Consider the following 16,339-nt stretch of genomic DNA (forward strand, 5'->3'; position numbering starts at 1 on the left):
CTAGTTGTATAATTGTTCAATGTTGTTTATGCAGTGTACAATTTTCTAGTGAGCTGCCTAATAAGCAGTTGAATCAGAGTACTGTAAGTGGCACGTTTATACACTAGAAAAAATCTTTTTCACACAGAATATACGAACTTATGTATATACTTAATTGATGTATATTTATTAATTTATTTATTGATTTGCATTATAGTCAAACTATGTCCTTTATTTTTGAAATTATTTGTAATGCTCTAGAATACTTTCTAGTTTATTATTTTCAGAAACCCATGTAATGTGGTTGGGACAGAGCAAAGTCCTTTTCATTTAGACTGAGGACCAAACCCTCAGCACTATTAAACTTCAGTGAACCATTTGTTCACTTGAACTTTAATAACAACTTTTAAAATCACATCATATATTAAAAACAAAATAATTGGAAGTGATTAAGTTATATCAGTTTTTAGGCACAGATTAAATTAAAACTTTAACCCACCTACCAATTGCCAAATTCCACATATGTCACTTGGTGGATAGATTCTGTTTGCCAGATGCTTTTGGCTTCTACACAATGGAAAAGCTCCATGAAGTAGTGAGTTTCAAAACTGGGGGATGGGTCACCATTTCTATTCAATCAGAAGTTTTGGCTGAAAATCAGAATGTTTCAGTAGTATAGTATGAAAGCATGAAAGTACTAATATACTGTACTATTAATATATTTTATACCAGCTACATAGAATTACTGTTTTATATTGAGCTCTGTGCATAACTCACTATTACTTGTATCTTTGTAAGAGTATGTTTTAGGCCATGACTAAATTCCATCATCTGTATCCAGACACAGGTGGCAAAATTCAGAAAAAACATTGATTAAACCCAAACAATTCACTTAGATATTAAATAAGTAACACATCTACAGTATGTATAATTGGATCTTAGAGGACAACAATTAATCTTATCAATGAATATGTTCAATCTTGGAAGGTTTCCAATATTTAAATAGATCCATGCTGTTGTCTGACCAGTTTCTAAAACTATACTCAGAGAAAAGAAGCAGTTTCGACTGAATAAAATAAAGATTCTGGATGTTGTTTTAACCTCTTATTTGATTTTTGAAAAATCGCCCAAATTCATTTACATTCCATAAATGTACTTCAAGGTCAGCTTCTACCAGTAGTTTGAGAGTACTCATTTGTCTACTTGGGCAAAATTACTCCATGTTTTTGTGTATAACTCCTTGGAAAACAATGGAACCCTGCTTTCTTATGGAAAATTCCAGTGACTTTTCCGGATTTATATATAACCTGTGTTTTACTACATTTCCTGTTTCACTCAGCATTTCAGCACAATAATCCATTTGGTGCTGTGATGCTGTACTGTTCAATCATGGTTTCTGAGGGAAAATAAAATCTCAGACGAATCTCTGTCAAATCACTTCAATTTTTACATAAATGAGGCCACCCTTCTCAAGTTCTCAAAGCTCTGCTGATGCCTGGTGCCACTGTAAATATTACCAGTAAGCCTTTAAATCCTGTTTGCTAAACAAGACATCTGAGCCCAAAGTGATTCTAGCCGGGAGCTGCATCAGTCTGCCGCAAAAGAGCACATAGAGGTTGATTTCACACTGCAATTAAAGAAAGAAACACAACTTTTCCATTGTTGTGCCTCCACACCTTTCCAATACAGAATTAACCTCTGTTTGTTCATAAAGACTACTAACATACATTTTCTGATGAGTAAACCCTGTAGGTATTGGATATTTTGCATGTTTGTACTGAACATGGTATTTTAAATGACATAATTATGAAAACATTTAGATGAGTAGAAGTTTGTTTTTCCTGTTTTGGTGACAAGCCAATATTTTTCAAAAAAAAAATGAACAGGGTAATTAGTAAATGTTAGCTTGTTTCAAATGTCTTCCATTGTACTGTGAAACAAGGATTTATCGCCTATAAATTTGCATTGTTTCTATTTAGTCTGCAAGAACCCTTAGCAAAATACACCAAGATGTTAAAGTGTTATTTGTTTGTAATATTTTAACTTCATTGAAGCTGTGTCTGTTTACATTTGTGCTTAAACTGCAGTTTTTTCTAAGATTTCTTAAAAGGCACACATCTAACCTACATAGTGTATTTTCCGTGAGATACCGGCAATGCTTTAATCTGTCATTGAAATCTGTGACATAAAACTAGCTGATAGTCAATGTTACAGTGTGAAAAACCTTTGAGATTAAGAAAAATAGGCATTTTCTACAATACAACCTATCCATCAGTGAGAGTTCAGGTCAGCCTCTTCTTGCTGTATGAGCTCGGAGTTTGAGCACCTGCGTATGCTGGGTCACCAGCCTCCACCTCTACCACTCAAACTTACCAGCACTTGTTCAGAAAGGCTCCACCCCTTGGCTGCTCTCAGTTTACACAAGGCTTTGAATGGTGACCTCCTTCCTACAGGACAAGCTGAATGGAGGCTTTTTTTAATGAAGGTGAGTCTTTAAGGCTCCCAAATGGATGTCAGTGTTAAGAGTCCTGCAACTGCAAATGTATCTTAGAAACATTTATGTGTAATGTGCCCACATGTCACTCAATTAATTATGACATGGCATTCAGTGGAAAGACTCACAAAGTCCTGATGTGGGGTTTCTTAAAGGGGAACTACACCCCCGATTTCTCAAACCGGTTATTAAATCTCGCTAATAAAATAAATTCATTGATGGTATAGATAATCTTTAAAAATTTCAAATAAATCACAAAACTTCATGAACTCTGTGAAAAGTTCTGTAAGTTGCCATGTTGTCGCAAACCCCTGGTCTCACCATGGGCAAAACTTCCCATCAATTGTGATGTGATGCCCTTCCTGCTCACTAGTCACTGTAATGACGAATGTAATGCGATGTACAAGCAAATAAGTACAGGTTTGGTAGCAGGTATTTCAGCGCAGAAAGTTTCCAATGTGATCTGCAGAGTTAAAAAGTAAGTTCAATTTTTTTACAAAACTATCTCGAAGTTGAGAACAATATTCTATTTGATTAAAAAAGATGTATTCATAAGTGTGCTTGTTTACATTGTAATAGTGCTGTTTCACCGTACTGCAAATTTTGTTGCCTCATTTTGAATCACAGAATATGGTGCTGCATATGCCTGGAAATTTTTACTGTGTACACTTTACTTATTATGGTTTAAAACGCACTTACCAATGTTAATTTTTTCTATCCATGACATATAAAAATAGTGTTGCAGTTGCCCTTTAAAATAGGGATTTTGACTGGAGAGTCATAGTAAAACATACGGCAGCCATGAAGAACGAACCAAGTGTAGTTTTATTTACACTGTGTGAAACAAAGCAGCCATCAAAAACAAAACAAAACCTGCCTGTTCTTCAAAATCCTGACTGACTTATTAAATCCTTAAATATCACACTGGGCAGCTAAGCTGTTTACCATATTTCCACAATAGTCTCTCTGTCTGAGTCTCTTCTCAAAACCCCTCGAATCTCAAAAGTCAGAGTTTGTCAGTCCCATTCATTAATAATAATAAGCATAATCTGCTGGACTTCAGGAGCCACAACAATGGAGCGGGCACGCTCTATCAATGTTTTCATATTACTCACTTCATACAGCTACTATCATTTGTTACTATTTGAAACAGATACCTGAACTCTACAGATTTTATCGGGCAACATTCGAGACAATAAAGTACAGCTTACAAAAATCCAGATCAAACAATTCAGGATTTTCTATTTCACCATATGAAGTTAATCCCTTTTCCCTTGTGTGTGTTTCATCCATGTGGTATGTTGCTTTTTCTTATAGGTTATTTGGTCCGTCTAGCTCTGATTTTTAGTAGCTCAGAGATCCGACTACCTTCCAATGTCATTTTTTGGAAGCATGGGGATCTGTTTCAACAAAATGGTTGGACAGCATGTTCCAAATTCCCACAACCCTTTGATTTATATATAATAGAGAGACTTGTCTCTTTCTAAGAAATGTTTTTGACTAGTGAAAGCAAGTTTTTTCCCCCTCCAGTAACAGTATCAATAAAAGACTAAGGATTTAACTATTGTAATAGATCACCTGTGTATCATTCGATGGATGGTGCTAATAAAAGTGTAGGTTTAAACATTTTTGATCTACCTGAATTTTTTCAAAAATTGTAAATGAACACAAGAACAAACAGATCTAAAAGAGGAAGTGCTGACATTTTTTTACGCCCTGGAAAATATGACACGTTACATATTATATTAAAAGTATAAGAAATATTACAAATGTGAGGAGTTCTTTTAGCCTATCTCAGTCATTTGGATGCTAGTAGTTAATTTGTCCAAGGATGTTATCCAGTCGTGTCTTGAAAGAAGCCGTGGTATCAATTTTGACAACATGACTGGGTAGCTTTTTTCAGACTCCCACAACACTAGTCACGTCAGTTAAAAAAGATGCATTTAAGCACTAAAATTGAGATAATTTGTAGCTTCTGAAGACAAGGGGTGGAATTAACTACCAGCAGGACCCAAAATGACTTGAGATTCTCTATCAAGACTTAAAGGTTTTGCAATACTTGCTGCTCAGAAATGTTGTTTTTTCATTTTAGTTATTCCTGTCTCCAGTTACTTTTTTAGATCTGATTACATGAAGTTATTTTCAGGTTCTAGTTAAAACACAGACATTATCTGCTTTATATGGATTGTTAAATGGGAGAAAAAATGGTTTGGAAGACATGCAAATATTACAGCTGCTGTGCTAATTTAATTCTACAGACACTGTAGCTTATAGTACGAGTTACAACAGACCACAATTGACAAAATTCTATTTGTCACTTGGAAGACTTTCAGTTCTCATATGCTTCATCCAATAAACAGCTCTTTTAAAGTTTAATTTTAGGCATTTTTATCGCAATTTCAAATTTCCTTAATATTGGAATGAAAAATTAAAAACAGTTTCTACAGTATCTAAGATCCAAGTGGGGAGTGTTACGAAGTAAATGTATCCAACAGGGACACATTTGTTTCTTGAAAAAGAAGTGCAGCTTTTCGTTGTTGTTTGTTTTTGCTATATCAATGTCTGTAGAGGAACTGTATGGAGTAAAAATGTATTATCTAATTTAAGAAAGCTTTTTTCATGGTTACTAGAGCAAAACTATGGGATTATTATTATTATTTGGGCACAACAATATAATGAACTATATTTCCTATTTGTTTCTGAAGTCAGAAATTCAGAATACAATGCAAGGTACATACACAGCCCCTTCCATTCCAAAAATGGACTTGGCCTTATCATTTTAATTTCCTTTCAGCAACAATATGTAGTATCATAGATAGAAGACAAACAACAGTTGTTATGTGTACAGAGGGGCCTTGTTATGTCCTCCCTGCTGTTGTACAGCAGGCTGTGTCACAACCACAGTGGGCAGTGGCCACACCTCTGCCCTTCCCTGATCACCATGGAGACTGCTAATGCAAAGCACCAGGCTGTAATGAGAACTCACACGGCAGAAGGTGCTCTGGGGTATTTAAACATTGCTCAGTCTGTCCTTGGAGATCCAGCACTGACATTCTCTCCAGTTCAGTCCTGAGCCACCTTCCAGTATCCCAGCAGAGCCCTTCCTGTATCTGGCTGAGAGTTGTCAGTTAGTCTCTGCCACAGAGCTCTGCCCACGCCTGTGCTGTCCAGAGCTTCTCCGGGCTGCTGAGAGTGGACTGGAGTGCCTGTTCTATAGCGTGTCTCTCTAGTCCACTCTGAGGAAAAGCACTGGCCTGGTCTTTAGAGAAGACTCCCAGATGAGTGCTCGCTCTGTTCAGCCCAACAGCTGTTTTCCCTGCACTCCTTCCCTGCATTCCAGTTCAAGTCCCAGTCCGCCTGCATGCCGGGAGATTCCAACAGACTGTCTGCTACCCAGTGTGGCCCTTTCTCCAGGAGTCGCTAGAAATCCGGACCTGTGGAGTCCGACATCCCATCCAGCCTTAGCTCCTGGAGTCTGGCCACTGACTTCTCTGGACAGTATCTCCTCAAGCTGGCTTTGTGCCAGCCTGTCAGACACTGGAGGTGAGGTGAGCCAGCCTCTCTCCCTGGACTGTGACACCCTTGCTCTTGGGTCTGTAACAGCACCTCAGCACCCGCCCCTGTTCCCTGGTGGGTGGCGCTTGTTGATAACAGCTGTACATTTTATATATAGAGAGATGGGGGTTAGACTCTTCACCCTCAGCAGTCTGATATAGAATATTTAAACTACTGTATATTTATGTTATATCTTTACTTTTAAAAACAATTGGGTGTTTATGTTGACACATTGTTTACATCTTCCAGACAATGTGTGGAAGTAATAAAAAAAGCTAAATTATATTAGTCTATGTAGCCCCAAAATGTAAAATTCAAATCAAGCGATGAACAACAATCATTTGGAATTTGTGAACTGTGTGTTGTACTGTGTACAACTTTGGTTGTCATTTAACAAAATAGTCCTGCTCTGAAATCACCCCAGAGAATTGCAACCAGATGCATTCTGAGATATAAAGGAACATATTACACTGACAGGCTGAAAGAACTGAACCTGAAGACTAGGAAGGACACTAATACAAATATTACAAATATTTAAAGGTATTGCTAAAATTAAACCATGAACCAGAAATGACCAGAGGAAACTATGCGGAAGTGCTTTTTTTAACCAATGGGTCATGGGAGTATGGAACAACCTAACCAGCCATGTGTTTCAACCCAATACCTTGGCTTCCTCAAGAAACAGAAGGATGATATCTTTGGATCAAAAAGGTACAACCTACTAAACAGGTCAGATGGGTGACTGGAAGGCGTCCTCTCATTTGTAACTGTTCTTATGTTTTCATTTTTTTAACCACAGTTCCTAGACAATATTGATGAAGCATCGCATCTTCAAAGCTCAGCGGTCTTGACTGTTGGCTTTAATTTGCTGAAAGTTGTGTTGTCTTGGAAACAGTTGTGTTTTATGAATAATAAAAAAATAAAGAAGGGGGATGCCACTTTGCTTTTTGTGCTGTTGCCCCATCAGTATTTGAACTCCCACTTCTGCTGTAATAATATTTCCCAGCTGGGCCTGTGGTAGTCTGCACTTCTGGCTCCTGCTCTCAGGCAGCGGCAGTGGAAGACCACCAGGACTCCATCTCACTTGGCTTCAAATCACTGCAGCCAGAGTCACGTAGGAAACTGGATTCCATGTGTCGCGCCAGCCACATCCCACGGGTACATCTCAGCCTATCTCATCTGCATTTCTTATGTAACTTCCATTCATAAAAATGGGGAAATGTCACTAAATAGAGAAATCCAGCAAGGCCTAAATTATCTCATTGCAAGCTTCACACAGAAATATATTTAATGTGTGTGTAGAGCATAACAAAATCTTTACTGGAATAAAAGGGAATTTGGGTTGAATAATGAGTTGAATACAATTTTCCTTAGTTTCCTGTCATTTCCCATGTGAATGTGAAACTTGGTCATTTCATTCAAAATTTGAAGCATTAGGCATTTTTAAGTGAGACATTGATTTGAGACTTCTGGGAAAACTGACCCTGGTGTGAGTGTGCCCTGCAATGGACTGGCGTCTCATCCATGGTGTGTCTGTTGTTTTCCGAGACAGTCTCCTACTATCCCCATTCCCTGTATTTGATAAAGTGATTAGAAAATAGAAAATAGATTTTCATTTCAAAATCTCTAACCGGGGCAAAATACCTGAAAGCTTGCTTAGACATTCTTTGAGTTTATTAAATAGCAATCATAAATTAAATTCTGTTCTTCTTCTCCCACTTTTTTTCATTCCCTAGCATCCCATTCCATTCTTGTAGAGTTTCTGTTATGTATACATAAACTCTGTAAGCATTCACAACATTCTTTTTATGTGTACGTGACCGACAGCAAAAGCTACTTAAAGAACCACAGTTTTAGATGAACTTAATGTAGAAATCTAAATCTTGTTTTTAATTACAAATGGCAATCAAGAAAATTTCCATTAAAAAAGAAATGACAGTGTATCTGCTTCAATTATCAATTCAATTCAATGTATTTTTATATAGCGCCTTTCATAAGCAAGGTCACCGCAAGGCGCTTAATTATGTGTTTTGATATCATATTCCATTCATTAAGTATGCTGTCAAAAGATTTTTCTATTCTTGTTACAAAATTGGCATTTAGAATATTTCAGATTATATATTTGCATTCTGTTAACTGGTCCTGAAATAAATTGTAAGAATATACCTTGTTGATACCCTTTAAAAGTTTGAAGAATGCAATCAGATCCCATCTTTGACATCTTACTATATGTAATAGATTAAGTTCCTCCAACCTGTCCTGAAAAGGAATCTTGTTAAACCCTTCTATCATTGTTGTTGCATTGGATTTACCCAAATATTTCCTAATCCCTGTGGTGAAGTGGTCACTAGAACCATCTTTGGCATGTCAGACTAATCTAACTAATGCAATGTTCCAACATCTTTTGGTTTGTATCTTAGACTCTTAGTACTTCTTATACTGTATCTTCTATCCATTGCCTACATTCTATTAAAAATGAATACATTTCATCCTGTAGTCCTGTCAACACTGTACACTTTCAAACACCTTTCCTCCCATGGTGTAATTATATACTATATTTTGCCTATATGCAAAATTTTACATTTACTATCATTGAACTTAATTTGCCATGAACTGTTTATTGTCACGTTCGTAAACCCCTCCTCTTAAGGATGCTCCAGCCCTTCCTAGTTTAGTGTTCATCTCTTGTACCTCCCTCCGGTTCCTGCCCCCCGTCCTATAAAAGCCAGGTGTTCCTGCCTATCCGGGCTCAGCTTTGGAGGATGGACGCCTGGAAGCCCACCTACCCACGAGTCCAGGAGCGACTCGACGACACAGGGTTCCAAAAGCGTCCTGACCTTCTGGGTCCGGGATTGGAGTGTCTGGTCCTGTTACCCCCTTTTTATTCCCCCGACCCTTCGTCGGATCCCGCTCCGGCTTTTAACTCTGTTTGTCTGTGTCTGGATGGATCTCCAGGTTTTGGACATTGGAGCGTTCTTGGATTTGCTACGGACTCCCTTGGACTTGTTTGCCTCGGACACACCCCCCTGAACACCAGCGCACCTTGGACACGGCCTCTGTTTTCCTTCCAGGCCCTTTCCATGCTTTTTTCCCCATGTTTTCCTCAATCCTCCCCAGATTGTGCTGTCTGCATAGGGAAAGAACGCTTTGTGACATATATGCTCATATCTGAATTCTAATCGAGTCTTCCTCATTGATTTAACTGTGTCTTGGTTGTTGCCTATTGTTGTTGTCACAAGCTGTGTTTGTTCAGCAGGTGTTAAGAGTTGACTATTAACGCCTTGATGTATACCATTCATTTTTATAAGGAAGAGCAGCTGTCTTTTTGCACATTATTCAAAAATGTGCTTTCATGCAAGCACTGAATGCATCTATACAGTGCACCCTTAACTCCCACAGCTTTAACGTTTGAAGAATAAGATTGAGATGTTTTTCTGAAATCCAGATCTAAAATATCATAGCACTGTCCATACTGTCTATTACTTCTTTGTAGAAATTTAGATGCTTTGCAAACTAGACAAATGTCACTCGTCAACTGTAAATAGGATTTGTAAGTGGCAGCACATATTTAGTAAAATTCAGCCAGGGGAATAGTTAGAATTATTTAGCCCAGTTTATAAGCTTTCTTGGTGCAATAGCATATCCTATGACCTTCTTGATGACTGCATCTCTGCACATCTCTCCATCTTTCCATCAGTCTTGTGTCTGCCATTGTGAAGCTTATGGAACCTGATCAGGAAGGTAGTGTGTTTACCCTTCCTCTGTGATACTGTGCAGAGCAGGAGATAGATGATGAAAGAAACAATTCACAACTGGGTCGTGAGTTCAAAGCCCATGTGGGATGTTGCTGTTGTACCCTTGGGAAAGACGCTTCACCCAAACTGGTCAATTGGCTTATCTGGTTAGATAAAGGATAGAAAAATAATAATATTAAAGTGTTCTGCATCCAGGATTCCAGCTAGACAGCTACAAGATACAAATTAGTATTTGTCATGCCTCACCTTTCTGCCCACTGTCTATCAATAAAGAGAAGAATAAATAGCAATATCTTAACTTTGACAAGAGTTTGTGTTCATTAACTTTGGTATATAAAAACAAGGAAACAAATAAACTTAAAATAAACAGAACATTTATCAAAGAGATCAAACTCAAGTGTAACAGTAAAATTGACTAACTACAGGGTACATGTGCTTTCAACAGATGCTCACTCTTGCTTCCTGGGCTCTTACTTTGTTTCAATGGTCTCCAATAAACCAAAGCTATTATTTTCACTAGAACATGATTTCAGTTAAATATGAGGTCCCAGTTTTTTTAAATCTTTGCCAAAATATTTGTGGAGTGCAAATGCTGTAGTATTACTTGGCCAAGTTTAATTGCCCACTAAGCAGCAGCTTAAAATTAATTTAAAGAACTTGGTCTTGTGCAGACGAGGTTATATATTCCCAATGATTCCCATGATGCTCAGAGGCAAAGAGACACACGGAAAGAATTAGGCAGTTATTAAAGTTACTTAAGTGTGATTTACTGTATGTGAAAAACAATTCTGTTTATTATGGATATAATGTATCTGAGATTGACATAATAGTTTTTATTGAGAGATAACTCCCCTGTAAAAATTGAAGTGATCCACTTTTCATGGATCTGGGGATGTGCAGTTCCCCAAATTTAACCCAGATTTTAAATGTACTTCTAAAAATGTAGCAGCCTTAGACAAAATAAACTTCGGTATAAGAACAATATTTGATTAATGAAAGTGGAGAAATGTTGGAAAAATTACAGATTAGTATGGGAAGGATTGATCACAAAGAAGTCTAATTAATCTGAAATCTCCAATAAATGGCTCCAATAAATGGGAAGCTTGATTTTCAGATCTGCAGAATGTTTCTTAAATCAAATTATAGGTCACTGAATACAGGAGTGTGGATGGCAGCCATAGAAATTGAATTTTAATAGATCATTATCTCTGGGGTCTATCTGTCATTAAAATACAGCTAAATGTGTTTCATGTGGAAATCAAATCTCTTCCAAATGTATTATGTGCAGTTGTTTTAAAAGTTAAAGATACAAACAAACTGATCTAATTTCACGACATACCAGGGGCATCTTTGTTTATGAGATACTGATAAATTGAAACATGATAAATTAAGGTTAGAATTTTCATTTTCTTTGCAATAAGAATAAGAAGACCCAAGGCTTCTTTGTGGATAGTTTATTAGTTCTTTGTTTACCTGTACTTAATTCATACTTCCAGGAGATGTCAGTTTAGTTTCTGCTATTAACAAGTCAATTAGCAGTCATTTATCAAATATTCAGTATTAAATTTCCAGTTTAGTGAACAGATAATCCCATTAACAAAAAATGACAATTTTGATAGAGGCTATAATTTATTTAACTCTTAAACATCCTTTATTTAACATTGAATATCTAATTTTATTTCAGGTGAATGTGTAAAAACAAAAAATTGATTTGAAAATATTCTATATCACTCTCTCCAAGCGCAAAGATATGGACTGGCTAAAAGCATGGTGACCTGGAAGAGACCAAAGCCTTTGGGCTGTAACAAACTGTAGAAAAACCTAAATGTATTCCTACAGAATTTTACGCCAACTGTAAACCAGTACTCCACTGGACATGATCCAATTGCTGGAAGAGCATGGGACAAGCTGAAGAAACTGGAATCAGAATATAGTTATTTCAAATCAACAGTCCAAAAGATAGTGATTAAACCTACTCAGCAGGTTGAACCTAAAAGCCATCACATACTGAACAGAAATCCAGGTGCCCTGGGAATTAAATATCAATATTAAATATTCAGAGTACTCAGAATTGAATAATCCCAACACTACTGTCAACAGAAACTGTAGTCTGTGCAAATTTTGTGTCCCAAGATGTCTTCAGCATTTACTTTGATTGACCTGAACATCGGTGTGTAATAACGGATATGCAACACCCACAGCAACAAAACAAAAAGGGAGTTAAGAGTACTAATACTTTTTTAGCAAATTGTGTGTCTATTTGTTACTATTATGGCCTTCAAATTATTGGATGCAATCCACAATTTATTTGTAGTGAGGCAGAACTAAGTTCTTAAACATTTTGCATCATGCGTAATTTTAGTTTACTTTACTATCTACTTATTACTTTTAACAATTAATATTAAGGACACTTTATCCATAAAACATATCCGTATCCATAAAAACAGGTTTAAAGAAACATGAAATTAACACACAATTACAAACATGATATCAACTGCATAATTTTGTTCTTCAAGGTAGCAACAGTATTGTAGGAGTCATGTCATGAGATGGTCTGCTTTTTCAGCTCACATTGAAATATGTTTTTTTATCATTGTGATGAGCTCAATCTTCTTCTGGGAAGTACCTTTTTCAAGATGTTACAAAAATATTTAATAAAATATTATGACAAGTCAAATGCTAACATCACCAGACAAACACTGAAGCATACAGTATGTCATTGTAAGCTTGGTTAATGTAACTTGCATCATCAGACATGAGCCAAGTGTTATTTTCAAATTGGATGTGAAGTGCCTCTAAGCATTTCCAGACATTGTCTTGAGCAGTTGAGTAATTAAAATAGGAATAGTAAACTGTAGCCAGATATCAATATTTACTTCTTTCAATTCAGGGTCATGAGCAAGCCGGGGCCTGTCTCGTCAAGCAATGGGCGCAAAGTCGGGGTACACCCTGGACGTGATGCCGGTCCATCACAGGGCACACTCACCATGGCACCAAGGAAACTGGAGCACCCTGACAAAACCCATGTGAACATGGGGTGTACGTACAAGAACCAAACAATTAACACCCCACATCCAGAACTGATCCCGTGGTTCCAGCGCTACGTGGCAGCAATGCTACGATATAAATACTTAAAGGTGTGTCACAAAGGGAATCATATCAATCTCCTGGAATAAAGAAATTTACCATACTGTGCTTAAGGTACATAGGCCAAGTTATTTGAATAATTTTTAATAGTTATTAGTTGTTGTTTTTTTTAATTTTGGCCAACATATTGAAATCAGTGTAGAATAATATTAGATTGCTTTAGCAGTTTTGGGATTTTTTCATTAATTAGACAAGTAGCTCTGAAAAAACTTCTTCCATCTCAAATGCTTTGTGCTCTCTACTCTCCTCCTCCTTCCATTTGTCATTCCAGTTGACCACATTTTGTATTTTCTGAGCTATTCATGGTTCTTAGGCCTAAGGGTACTGTATCTAAGTTTCCTAGGGGATATGAGTTCTTATCTCATGGTTCATATTGTAATGATCACATTTCAGACTTTCTAAACATATTAAGTTTAATACATTATTGCACTTCTTAGAGTATCAGCTTGTAAATTTGAATTGCGTTTTACATTTAATTTTGTGAACCAGCAGGAAATTAAAAACAAATGCTTTTACACTGTGGAAGTTGAGATGTATGATTAGATTTTCATTTATTTTAATGAACCTTACAGAGATCTTGAAATTTTAGTTTAATGTCGTACTGCATTGTAATTTTCATTATTAGCAAACTATGGCAGTTAAAACAATGCTTTGTACAAAACACTCTACATACAGTAATAGTTAAAACTCTCTATAAAGATTTAGAATCCAGAAGCTCTTGCAATATGCAATTTTCTTTCAAGTTTCCCAAAATAGAATACCTCTTGTTTTTTTACAAAGAAAATGTTGATGTTGTAGAACCTAGGCATATCGTAAATACTTTTAGATGTATGTGATTATAGATGTCTTAAAGTTAGAAATATGTATTCACACTCTTTATGCTAAATACTACAGTATGTATTGGCAAAAGCCTGTATGCAGTCATAATAGATATGAGTAGTATAAAACAGAATACAGTTAAACTGTAGTTGTGTAGTATTTACTTACATGCTGCCTACCTCCTGTAAATGTCTAATTGGTTTTCTGTAATATTATTTGCAGAATCTCATGTCTGAAATGCATTCCTTGTTTGTTAAATGATTGCCCTAAGTGGAGATTATATCAGCACAGTGGCTTAATTGTTCTTTTACATGAAACGTTCCATTAAAACTAAGCTGGAGAACAGATGCTTCCTAAATTCTTTGGCTGTATTTGATGAAAACAATATATTTCACAGCTGAATACCTAGTGTAGATCCTTGTTCTATGAATTGTTCCTTACTATTATGATGATGATGAGCAGCAGCAGAAACATTATCTAACATGAAGCTGCGAATCTGAGAATTTACTGTTTGTTCAAATAATTCGTGGTGTTCATTCCATGTTCCTATAACAGATCATTTTGTCTCATCAGCAGCTTGTAATAGAAAGGTAAGATATAAAATTCAGTCAATGTGGGTTTACCTTTGTTAAATTGGCCTATTCTCTGTTCAATGGCAAAAAGACTTAATCACATAGTTTCTTTCCTGTGGGGACTAGTGCCTGCAGAGAAAGAGTCTTAACACACGTTTTTGTGTAGTATCAGAACTGTGAGGAGATTTCTACCTTCTGCGTTTTTAACAATGAATTCCATCAGATCACTGGACGCTGATTTTGGTTAAACGGTAGAAAACATGACTGTGAGGAAAAAAATGCGAAAACTCTGCTGAGTTTTGAGGAGAATGTAAGCGGGCTTATTGAAAAATTTTAATTGTTTCAGATTTGGCTTTACTGAAGGTGCAGGAGGGGCACAAAATGCAGTTACAGTCATGAACACAATTGTCAGGAACACAAAAAGTTTCTAATTATTGAATGAATGCTTTATATATTATTACATCTTCAGATTGTTTCTATATACCAAAGGTCTACCTTTCTGTTATTATAGCAAACATAAACTATATTACAAGAGATCAAAAAACAAACTATGAGGTTCAGTAATGATACTATTGTAAATGATCATTCTTATTGTACCAATACTCATCCTGAAAGCTATGTTTATGTATACATAACTAATAGCTTTATTTATTAACTGTGAAACCCTCATTAAAAATAATGTAAGTCTGCTAATTGAATGGAATGTGTTTTTTTTACTTGTTCACAAATTCATGAAATTAAAAAAAATGATTCTGCACAATAACAGTGCTAAAGATCTTCAAAAGCTGAGAAATTATAATTAGACATTTGTACTCTTTTTAATAACTAATGTTTTGTTACAATAATTATAAAAAGCAATCCATCAATGCAGTGAAATGTGTTTGAAAATATTATACTTTTCACTTACTAGCAAACATACAAGTTTCAGATATTTCATTTTTATTTTATGGGTTTATTATTATATAATATATTATATAATTATATAATAATCTAGACATGCTTCATCTTCAAAGGTTCAGTAGTAAGACAATCTTTCTGACTAGATCAAGTTGACATTTTAATACATTTTACACACAATTTCTCCACTGCATTTTGAGTGCTATGTGATTATTATTAGTGCAAAAAATACTTATTGAGTAACATATCTGTAAATGCAGTACCAAAACAGAAAACAAATTTATATAAAATACCAAAGCAGCAGTTTCTATCTGCAGGGTATGTTAATTGATCTTTTTTTGGACTCCAGGATGCTAAATAAATGTGGCGTTAAGCTTAAAATTAAACAAATTAGTTTTAAGATGGCACATTTTACATTTAGACATCATACTTTCTGTATGCATTGCATTATGGGCTGCTTTAGTGATTAATTCTTTAGATTCCTGCTTAGAATCCTATATGCTCCTGAATACTTAGTCCAAAAAATGCCTTCTAGCAATGTTGAGTATGAGAACATTTATTACTGTCTAACGATACATCAGTGGTCCTCAGCATTGCGTTCTGCCACAGAGAGTTACAGAGAGAAGAACTTTGTAGTAGGTTGATTCAAATTTCAAAGTTCTCTGTTGAAACTGGGCTGGCACATTCCTTTTTGTTCTTAAAGTTATTCCATCGGGTGGCTTTGTGCAGTTGTTGTAAGACAAACGTACAGGGTTATCAAATCTTCTTGATAGTGTATTTGTGCAGGTAATATTTTAAGCACACATAATTATCACTTTTATGTTATTAATTTCTCCTCATTCATCTTCTCAAAATGTGATTTTTTTTAATACATGAGAAAATGTCATAAACGGATGGTTTTTTTAAAAAGCATTCATTGTGTAGGTACAAACACTCTAAGGAAAACAATGGATTTTAAAATTGTCTGGAGCTAAATTTGGAAGCAATTACTGCAGTGGCAGCCGTGGTTGTTTTGAATTAAGAGTTTCAGTTATGATCAAGCAGGAACAACACGGGCCACTTGCAAAATATACTTTAACTAATGTAGTCCAGGGTTTTACTGCTTATAGATTCAAGCTGAT

This window comes from Lepisosteus oculatus, chromosome 10 (assembly GCF_040954835.1).
Source record: "Lepisosteus oculatus isolate fLepOcu1 chromosome 10, fLepOcu1.hap2, whole genome shotgun sequence".
Taxonomy (NCBI): domain Eukaryota; kingdom Metazoa; phylum Chordata; class Actinopteri; order Semionotiformes; family Lepisosteidae; genus Lepisosteus; species Lepisosteus oculatus.